General features: G+C 44.9%; 1 long non-coding RNA gene across 1 annotated transcript; it reads left to right on the top strand.

Annotated features, from left to right (window-relative positions):
- Window positions 1–3,372: 3,372 nt before the first annotated feature.
- LOC123066546 (uncharacterized) lies at window positions 3,373–5,959 on the top strand. Its single transcript, XR_006431369.1, has 3 exons — window positions 3,373–4,032; window positions 4,493–4,546; window positions 4,642–5,959. It is a non-coding gene; the product is annotated as an uncharacterized lncRNA (long non-coding RNA).
- Window positions 5,960–10,294: the final 4,335 nt, after the last annotated feature.

Below are 10,294 nucleotides of genomic sequence, written 5' to 3'. Positions count from 1 at the left end.
TCTACAGCTCGGCCAAAGCAGCATATCAAAGTACTTCTACTACAGAGTAAAGGAAAGCGAAGGTGCACGTGAGATGAGATGGCAAATCAAGTTCCGATCCAGTTATACTCAAATAGAAACCTCTACTCAATACAGGTTCTAAGCCGGCACATCAAAATGACACCGCTGCCTTCCCTGTTTATTTGATCAAACCAGCATGAAAAATGCAAGATGAAAGTTTGGAAAATAGTACAAACTGAACATGACTTTTTAGTTTGCAAGTCTGAAATACAGATGTTACAAACAAAGGAGTGTAATGAAGAATGCAGGAGATGAATCAAACCAGAAAACAACTGCATAATAACTAATGGTTCATAAGGGAAAAAATGTAAGGGGTGCCCTACAAACTTAATGGTTCTTGAACAAAATTAACCTGCGAGGCAGACATCATGAGTACAAAACTCTTCCTTACAAAAGAAAAAAAAATGCAGAAGGAAGTTCATCATGAGCAAAATGCAGGAGGCGCCGCACAAACTTGGTGGTTCTTGAATCTGACGGAAGTGATAATAGTATTCAGCCATAAGTGGGTACAATTACAATGAGAGCTTCATGTTGTTGCAGAAGGCAAATCAAAACACCATGGTACCGCAGTTTGTTGAGTCTCGCCATCTCAATTAGCAAGAATGGAAGGATGCACAACAACATTCAAAATTCAACGCATGTAGAACATGAACGTTGAACATAAGCGACATTGAAACGACAATAGCACATATGGATATTGCAAAGAGGGCTCACTTGTGGCATTGTTGCTGCTTCTGATGGTGGTCATAACTGTCGTCCTCTTTCGGATGGATAATCTTCAAATCTTGCCTTTGGATAGATCGTTTTTCACCCAATGCCATACAAGCGGTTTTCTTCACTTGGCAAAAATATATGGGATCAATCATCATATCATGTACATGATAAGATTTTTTTTCCATGCCTTCGTCAACATTGATGTCCGTTGGTTAAATCATGTTTCTATTTATGGTCTCGTTGAGAAACTCTATCACCAATCTCGAATAAGCTAATCTCTTGTTTTCATGATAAACAAAACATTCAACTATCCATTTACATATCAAGTGACTTTGCTTAATCTTCTAATCTTCTGAAAACATAGTTAGATATAATAACTAATCTTCTAGATGATAAGGTAGATCAAAACTGGTAGTAAAAGAAGCTTGACTCTAGATCATCGCTTTGACATAATTAATCTACAAGGCAGGAGCTCCATTTACTATGTTTTTGCTACTTTCCATGTTGTTGTTGTGTATGTGACACATATTGCATTCTATCTCTAGTCTACTCCACCTTGCTTGAGACTAAAGATTATGTTGTTGTTCTATGATCTACCTTCACATTATTTATTATATGTAAGCATATATCCAGAAGATTACAAAATTAAGAAATACTAGTTCATATGGAGATGGATATCTGAATGTTTTATGTATCATGTAAACTAGAAATTGGACCATTTGAGCTAGGAGAGGTTTACTTCAATGAGTTGATAAACAGAAGCATGATCGAACCGGTAGACATTGACTATGAAGACAGCAAAAGCTTATGGCGTACATGACATGATGCTCGATCTAATATATTCGTTGCGGAGAGAAACACTTATTGCGTTGTGCAACCCAAAAGAATATGGATGGCAACAGTAGAATACAAGACATTCTTCGCTTCCTCCACAACAATTGTGATTCTCATCTCATGCCCATGTACCTATGCACGTGAAGCTTTTGCAACGATTAGTTGGCAGGTAAGTCAACATGATGTGTATACTATTTCTAAATATAGAAATGAATAATGAGCTAGTTATCAAGGCAAAAACATAAGCAAACCCAGGGGGGAAACTGTAAATCTACAGTGTATCACCAACGATTTGCACTTAAGGCACAAACACCAAACTAGCAGTAAAAACAGTGGATGGTAACAGCTAATTAACAATGTCCTCTTCATTTCTTCCGCACTAGCATCTCTTTTATGTCCACAAACAGCTGTAACTTTCATCTAAGGCTGACCTATTAATATCAAGATTTTGCACCGTTTATAATAGTATATCTAAATAGAGAGTATAACAGAAGAACAGTTTCATACCTGATATCGCTGTCTTGCAAGATCCGGGCTGGACGTGCCTCTTCGGGCCGCTGCACACACTCAGCAGCGAGCAGGTCGCGGTGGTCGGCAGGAGAGGACCTCACCCACCAGCCCCGCTGCCCCGGGAGGAGGTCCCCTCCGCGAGATCCACTCCACGACTCTGCCCCTCTCCATAGGCGGTAGAAATAATCATCGGGAGCAGAGGACCTACGGACGGACACGACCGATCACGTGCACGCACAGAACCGCTGCCCTGTGGTCCTCGATATGGTATGGTCCCACGTGTCATCCAGCTACAGTTATGTAACTGAGGAAAACAAGATGCTGATGCTTTTAATTGACAAACAAAATCTAGTAGTCCTACGTGAAACAGCACGAAACGAGTTGACATTCTTTCAGCTTCAGTTAGTAGGATTTTCTGAAGAAAGACTGAAAAGGACTGAAAAGGACAGAGCAGACTTAGACACAAGGACTGCCTGAGTATGCTCTTGAGCTGGGTTTCAGTTAAATTATACGGCTGGCAACGTTCTCATCTGATCTCGGCCGAAGCAGGCTACCTATTACGTGTAGCTTATCAATCGAATTGCTATAAACGGGTCTTCCTCTTCGTTACAGCATATGACTTACTTCATGGCACACAAAAAACATCACCTCGTTGGTTTGCTCCCCGGTATAAGTGCAAGTAAAGGAGAGACTGACAGAGTAAATGACAGCAAGGGCACACGCTGTGATTCAGTGGCAAATTCAAGTTGCAGTTCACGATTTATTTGATCAAGCCAACATGACAGATGGAAGATAAACTTCAGACCATATTACATACAAACTGAACTCTGACATTATAGTTTACGAGTCTGTAATAAACATCGAGTCTGAGATAAAGCTGTTACAAATAAAGAAGTGTAATGAACAATGCTGGAGAGCAGGCAAACCAGACATCACCGGTACATAATAACTAATGGTTCATCAGGGATTGTTGTTGAATTGACGGAAGCAAGAAGAGACTTCAGACATGGGTGGTGGACGGAATGAGAGCTTCATCTCGGTGCGGAACCAAGACAGATCAAACGGCAAGGCAAACGCAGTGTGCTCGACTGCATCTACTACCCCTATAAAAGGAAGAGAGGGGCAGATCCAAACAATCTCATCCATCCATCAGCAAAATTCAATGACCCTTAATCCTTTGGTGTTTAATGCTGCAAACCACGCATTAAGCCACTAACAAGCCATCGATCGATAACCCAGCCGCGCAGTTAATCACACGACTCTCGCCCCTGCCCGCACCTCCCTCTTCGCACGACTCTCGCCCCTGCGCGCACGACCTCCACCTCCTCCTCCCGCGCCGTTCGCCGCCCCGCAAACTCCGGCAGCCGTTAACCGCCCTTCGCCGCGGGAGCAGCCGCTCGCCACTGCAGCCGCCGCCCGCGGGAGAAGCCGCGGGAGCCGCTCGCCGCTCGCCGCGGGTCGCCCTTTGCCATGGTCGTTGCCGGAGCCGCCCCGCCCCTGGATCCGCTCGCCGTTGGTCCCTGCCGGAGCCGCCCCGCCCCTCCCCGGCGCTCCAACCCCAACTCCCCGACTCTCCATCCTCCCCGCTTCTCATCACCACCGCCGCACTACGCGAAGCCCATCTCTCTCCAGCCTCCCTGCCCGCATGCAGCCCTCGCCCTCGGCACCGCACGGCCAGGCCCTCTCTCCTCGGTTATGGCCACCATGGAAAACCTGACCCGTAGGGCATACCCTTCTCCTCTGATGCGTAACACCCATCCCTGCCCCGGCGGTTGGGATCATGTCCGCCATCATGAGCAGCTGCTCCGCATCCGAGTGCACCGACTCAGAGGTAGAGGTTGGGCTGTAGTTCTTGGACGCCAAGGAAGAACGCAAGTTGTTGCCGCCGCCGAAGATGAAAACTGGTGGTAACTGGTAAGCCTCTGCAAGCCCCCACCTAGCCTCCCGCCTCTTAGTTCTTCTCCTTTTTTACTCTAGATGGATGATGTCTGATCTTGTTCACTTAGTCTCCAATGCGTGAGGAAGAAAAACAGTCACCTCTGACGTCGATCAGCAGAGCCCATGTCTTTTGCATGTAAAGAGACTCTGAGTTAGTGGTTTTCTATTTACTACATGCATACATCCAAGAACGACTCTACTGAAAAGTATTAGAAATTATTTACAAATAGCTTTAAGCAAGAAATGCAACGAGATGATTACATTACAATGCTCTTTTCTCTCTTCGTTACTACAACCTTGATGATGCTTGGGTGATTCAACTGAATAGTTGATGGATTAAAATTCATATTACAATGTGGAAAATGTAGCAGTTTCAGATTACAAGATTCATGTTGCCGTTGTATATAAAGGGAGAATTAATGTAGTTGCTCTGTAGGAAGCATGTAGTTTCTCTGTAGGACTCCTGGTGTGCTGCTGGAATAAACTGGAGGTACATGTTCAGATTTGTTTTCTTTCAGGTGATGGAACTCTATCCTACGCGCATAGCAGTGATGAAACATAGCGTACTTTCACCCTTTTTTCCAGATCGAGATGGTGGAGGCAGCCAGTGTCGTGGCCGAGCGCTGGGGAGCTTGTCGGCGTTTTGATGGAGAAGGTCGGCCGCCTCCTCTCCCCACCAAGTCTCTTTGGCCCATAGATCGAGTTCATGGTTGATAAGGAAGGTGTGGTCGATTTCACTAGGCTGGATCCGAAGGTCCCGAAGTCCTATGGCATGAACTGGCCACGGCGCATCCGGCTGGATGCACTTGCTCAACACCTTTCCATCTCTGTACAATCAGGTAGATATTTTCTCACGTGCCAAATATTATTTTTAGGTTGCCAAATAGTAGTCTAGGAACTATAGAAAGTGGATTGCTGAGTTTGCCAAGCATAATAGCACACCTATTATCAGATGACCTGAAGAGTATATCAAGCAAAGATGCTTTCAGATTTATGCATGCCTATATTAGGTTCCTACTTGTGTGAAGATAACACTTTGCATCAGGCTTGTGAGCAACCGTAAGTTGTTTTGCATGTGATACTACTTGTGTGATTATTTTTACCTTCGAAAAATTTCCTTCCTATTATATATCATATGGAATTCTTCAACCAGAGGAGAGCAACTCAATGAGTTTGCATACATTCAGTCATCTATGTTGATGCAACTCAACTAACAAAGAGTATTTAAGAAAAGACTGCAGTTTGTAAAGCCAGTGGACAAATTAGTTCTGCACAGTCCGGCATTAGCGGCGTGCATGCAGTAATTCATCAATGTTGGGGGTCAGTGCTATGAACATCAAGCTTCACCTCTACCAGTGGCATTAATTTGTTGTTTTTGTTTTATATCAAATAATTTACCATTCTTCAGTTTTGCATATCATATTTTGGTTCTGAATTTGTATTTGGATATTTCTGCAACCTTATTTCTAACATGCCTTCAACTACTGTTTATCGCACTAAAGGCAAAAAATGTGGAATAGAGAACTATTACGGGTAATACGCATTGTTTTCTCATGCAGACTACAAATTCTCTGTAATTCACGTGGTTTTGGAATTTGTTTAATGTGCAAAATATGTACAAGGCTTGTGAGCGGCCATTTTTAGCCAAGTACTTGTATAAGTTCTCTTGTAACTTAGCTATTAGCCTATTACACTAGTAGAAAAGGGGGCAATGGTCCAGGCCGGGTCAGCCCATTAGTCCCGGTTCAATCCAGAACCGGGACCAATGGGGGCATTGGACCCGGTTCGTGAGCCCCGGGGGCCGGCCGGGCCACGTGGGCCATTGGTCCCGATTCGGCTGGACCAATTGGTTCCGATTAGTGGGACGAACCGGGACCAATGTGCCTCGCTCCTGACCCACAACCATTGGTCCCGGTTGGTGTAGTGAACCGGGACCAAAGGCTGCCCTTTAGTCCCGGTTCGTGGCATGAACCGAGACCAATTAGTTGCCTATATCTACCCCTCGCCCGCGAGCAGAGCACTGCCAGTGCTCTGTTTTTCGTGGCCGGCGAGGGGAGAGCTTTGTGGTGCTCTAGCTCACCTCCTATGCACACGAGGTGTTCGATGGAATGCCCGAGCCACACTACTTAAGCTTTCTCCTCTCCAAGCTCCATTTTCCTCAATATTTGTCTAGATTTAGCGGTCTGTCACGTCCCGTCCCCGTCTTCACCGCCGTCGATCGCCCGCGCCGATCTCGTCGCCGGCACCACCGTGGTGAGCCTCTTGTTCTTATCTTCTTTCTGAAAGGAAAAAAAAATCTTACTTGTATATTTATATAGATACTTGTATAATTTTTTTACTTTTATTATTGCATCTTATATAGTGCGATGGTTTTGGTATCCGCCCCCGTCGGCCCTCGTCCTGTCTATGATTCAGATGTGGTATATATTATCTTTTCATAACTATTGGTTCATTTATTGTTTATGACAATTATGCCGACCAACATGACATAGATTTTATTTATCTAGGAGGTTGTTGAACCGGAAATTCCAACCAACCCTATTGTCGAGAGGTTAAATTTAGTCGAAGAAGAAAACAATTTGTTGAAGGAAAAAATTAGAAAAATTGAGGAGGAGAAGATGATATTGGAGTTGCATGTTGCGGATGTCGTCGATGATCACAAGATCAAGATGGATGCAATGCGCTTGAAGATTAGAAAGATTAGAAAATATGCCATTCATACCGAGGCTTGGTATCATTATGCCGTTGGATCAGTTGTTACATTGGCTGCGATTATGATCGCATTTGTTTTCGCATTGAAATGTTTTACATAGTTTCAGTGTATGGTTTAATTAATTTAGATGCTCTGCAGAGCTTTATGTTGTTAGATGAGAACTATGTATGTACTTTGGTTTTAATGTGATGATGAACTTTTATTAATTTGGTCACTTAGTTATCTATTCATGATGTTCTGTAATGATTTTTGACACACTTAATTATATATAATGCATGCAGATGAACCGGCAATGGATGTACGGTTCAAGACACACCTCCGAGTACATTAAGGGCGTGCATGATTTTCTCGAAGTGGCTGAGGCAAACAAGCAGAATGGTTTTATGTGTTGTCCATGCCCTATATGTGGGAATACGAAGTCTTACTCTGACCGGAAAATCCTCCACACCCACCTGCTTTACAAGGGTTTCATGCCACACTATAATGTTTGGACGAGGCACGGAGAAATAGGGGTTATGATGGAAGACGGCGAAGAAGAAGAGTACGATGACAACTATGTGCCCCCTGAATACGGTGATGCTACTGAAGATCAAGAGGAACCAGACGATGTGCACGATGATGCTGCAACGGGCGAAGCTGCTGAAGATCAAGAGGAACCATACGATGTGCCCGATGATGATGATCTCCGTCGGGTCATTGTCGATGCAAGGACGCAATGCGAAAGTCAAAAGGAGAAGCTGAAGTTCGATCGCATGTTAGAGGACCACAAAAAAGGGTTGTACCCCAATTGCGAAGATGGCAACACAAAGCTCGGTACCGTACTGGAATTGCTGCAGTGGAAGGCAGAGAATGTTGTGCCTGACAAAGGATTTGAGAAGCTACTGAAAATATTGAAGAAGAAGCTTCCAAAGGATAACGAATTGACCGACAGTACATACGCAGCAAAGAAGGTCGTATGCCCTCTAGGATTGGAGGTGCAGAAGATACATGCATGCCCTAATGACTGCATCCTCTTCCGCGGTGCGTACAAGGATCTGAATGCATGCCCGGTATGCGGTGCATTACGGTATAAGATCAGACGAGATGACCCTGATGATGTTGACGGCGAGCCCCCCAGGAAGAGGGTTCCTGCGAAGGTGATGTGGTATGCTCCTATAATACCACGGTTGAAATGTCTGTTCAGAAATGGAGAGCATGCCAAGTTGATGCGATGGCACAGTGAGGACCGTAAGAAAGATGGGAAGTTGAGAGCACCCGCTGACGGGTCGCAGTGGAGAAAAATCGAGAGAAAGTACTGGGATGAGTTTGCAAGTGAGCCAAGGAACGTATGGTTTGCTTTAAGCGCGGATGGCATTAATCCTTTCGGGGAGCAGAGCAGCAATCACAGCACCTGCCCCGTGACTCTATGTATGTATAACCTTCCTCCTTGGATGTGCATTAAGCGGAAGTTCATTATGATGCCAGTTCTCATCCAAGGTCCTAAGCAACCCGGCAACGACATTGATGTGTACCTAAGGCCATTAGTTGAAGAACTTTTACAGCTGTGGAATGGAAACGGTGTACGTACGTGGGATGAGCACAAACAGGAGGAATTTAACCTAAAGGCGTTGTTGTTCGTGACCATCAACGATTGGCCCGCTCTCAGTAACCTTTTAGGACAGACAAACAAGGGATACCACGCATGCACGCACTGTTTACTTGACACCGATAGTATATACCTGGCAAGCTGCAGGAAGAATGTGTACCTGGGCCATCGTCGATTTCTTCCGACCAACCATCAATGTCGAAAGAAAGGCAAGCATTTCAAAGGCGAGGCAGATCACCGGAAGAAGCCCGCCATGCGTACCGGTGATCACGTACTTGCTATGGTCAATGATTTACACGTAATCTTTTGAAAGGGTCCCGGTGCACTAGCTGTTCCGAGTGACGCTGGGGGACACGCACCCATGTGGAAGAAGAAATCTATATTTTGGGACATACCCTACTGGAAAGACCTAGAGGTCCGCTCTTCGATCGAGGTGATGCATGTGACGAAGAACCTTTGCGTGAATCTGCTAGGCTTCTTGGGCGTGTATGGGAAGACAAAAGATACAGCTGAGGCACAAGAGGACCTACAACGTTTGCACGAAAAAGACGGCATGCCTCCAAAGCAGTATGAAGGTCCTGCCAGCTATGCTCTTACCAAAGAAGAGAAGGAAATCTTCTTTGAATGCCTGCTTAGTATGAAGGTCCCGACTGGCTTCTCGTCTAATATAAAAGGAATAATAAATATGGCAGACAAAAAGTTTCAGAACCTAAAGTCTCATGACTGCCACATGATTATGACGCAACTGCTTCCGGTTGCATTGAGCGGGCTTCTACCGGAAAACGTCCGATTAGCCATTGTGAAGCTATGTGCATTCCTCAATGCAATCTCTCAGAAGGTGATCGATCCAGAAATCATACCAAGGCTAAGGAGTGATGTGGTGCAATGTCTTGTCAGTTTCGAGCTGGTGTTCCCACCATCCTTCTTCAATATCATGACGCACGTCCTAGTTCATCTAGTTGACGAGATTGTCATTCTGGGCCCCGTATTTCTACACAATATGTACCCCTTTGAGAGGTTCATGGGAGTCCTAAAGAAATATGTCCGTAACCGTGCTAGGCCAGAAGGAAGCATCTCCATGGGCCATACAGAGGATGTCATCGGATTTTGTGTTGACTTCATTCCTGGCCTTAAGAAGATAGGTCTCCCTAAATCGCGGTATGAGGGGAGACTGACTGGAAAAGGCACGCTTGGAGGGACTCAATAATATGCAGGGACGGATATTCTTGGTCTCAGGCACACTACACAGTTCTACAGAACTCTACCTTGGTGACCCCGTATGTCGATGAACACAAGAACAGTCTGCACTCCAAACACCCGAAGCAGTGCGACGACTGGATTACATGTGAACACATCAGGACTTTTAGCAGTTGGTTAGAAGCACGTATCAGAGGTGACAACACTGTTTGTGATGAGCTGTACTTGTTGTCCAGGGGACCATCTTTGACTGTATTGATTTGGAAATGATACGAGATAAATGAGAATACATTTTACACGATTGACCAAGATCAAAAGAGCACCAACCAAAACAGCGGTGTCCGCTTTGATGCAACAACCGAGAGGGGAAAGGACACATATTATGGTTACATAGTGGACATATGGGAACTTGACTACGGAGTAGATTTTAAGGTCCCTTTGTTCAAGTGCAAATGGGTCAATCTGTCAGGAGGCGGGGTACAGGTAGACCCACAGTACGAAATGACAATAGTGGATCTGAAAAATCTTGGATACACTGACGAACCGTTCGTCCTAGCCAATGATGTGGCACAGGTTATCTATGTGAAGGACATGTCTACCAGACCGAGAAAGAGAAAAGATAAGGAAGCGAATACATCATACAATGAGCCAAAGCGCCACATAGTTCTTTCAGGAAAAAGGGACATCGTGAGAGTGGAGGACAAGACAGACATGTCTAAAGATTATGAAAAGTTTCATGAAAT

Source organism: Triticum aestivum, chromosome 3B (assembly GCF_018294505.1).
Source record: "Triticum aestivum cultivar Chinese Spring chromosome 3B, IWGSC CS RefSeq v2.1, whole genome shotgun sequence".
In the NCBI taxonomy this organism is placed as follows: domain Eukaryota; kingdom Viridiplantae; phylum Streptophyta; class Magnoliopsida; order Poales; family Poaceae; genus Triticum; species Triticum aestivum.
Note: the sequence above shows the minus strand (reverse complement) of the source record. Positions and strands in the feature narration are given on the sequence as shown.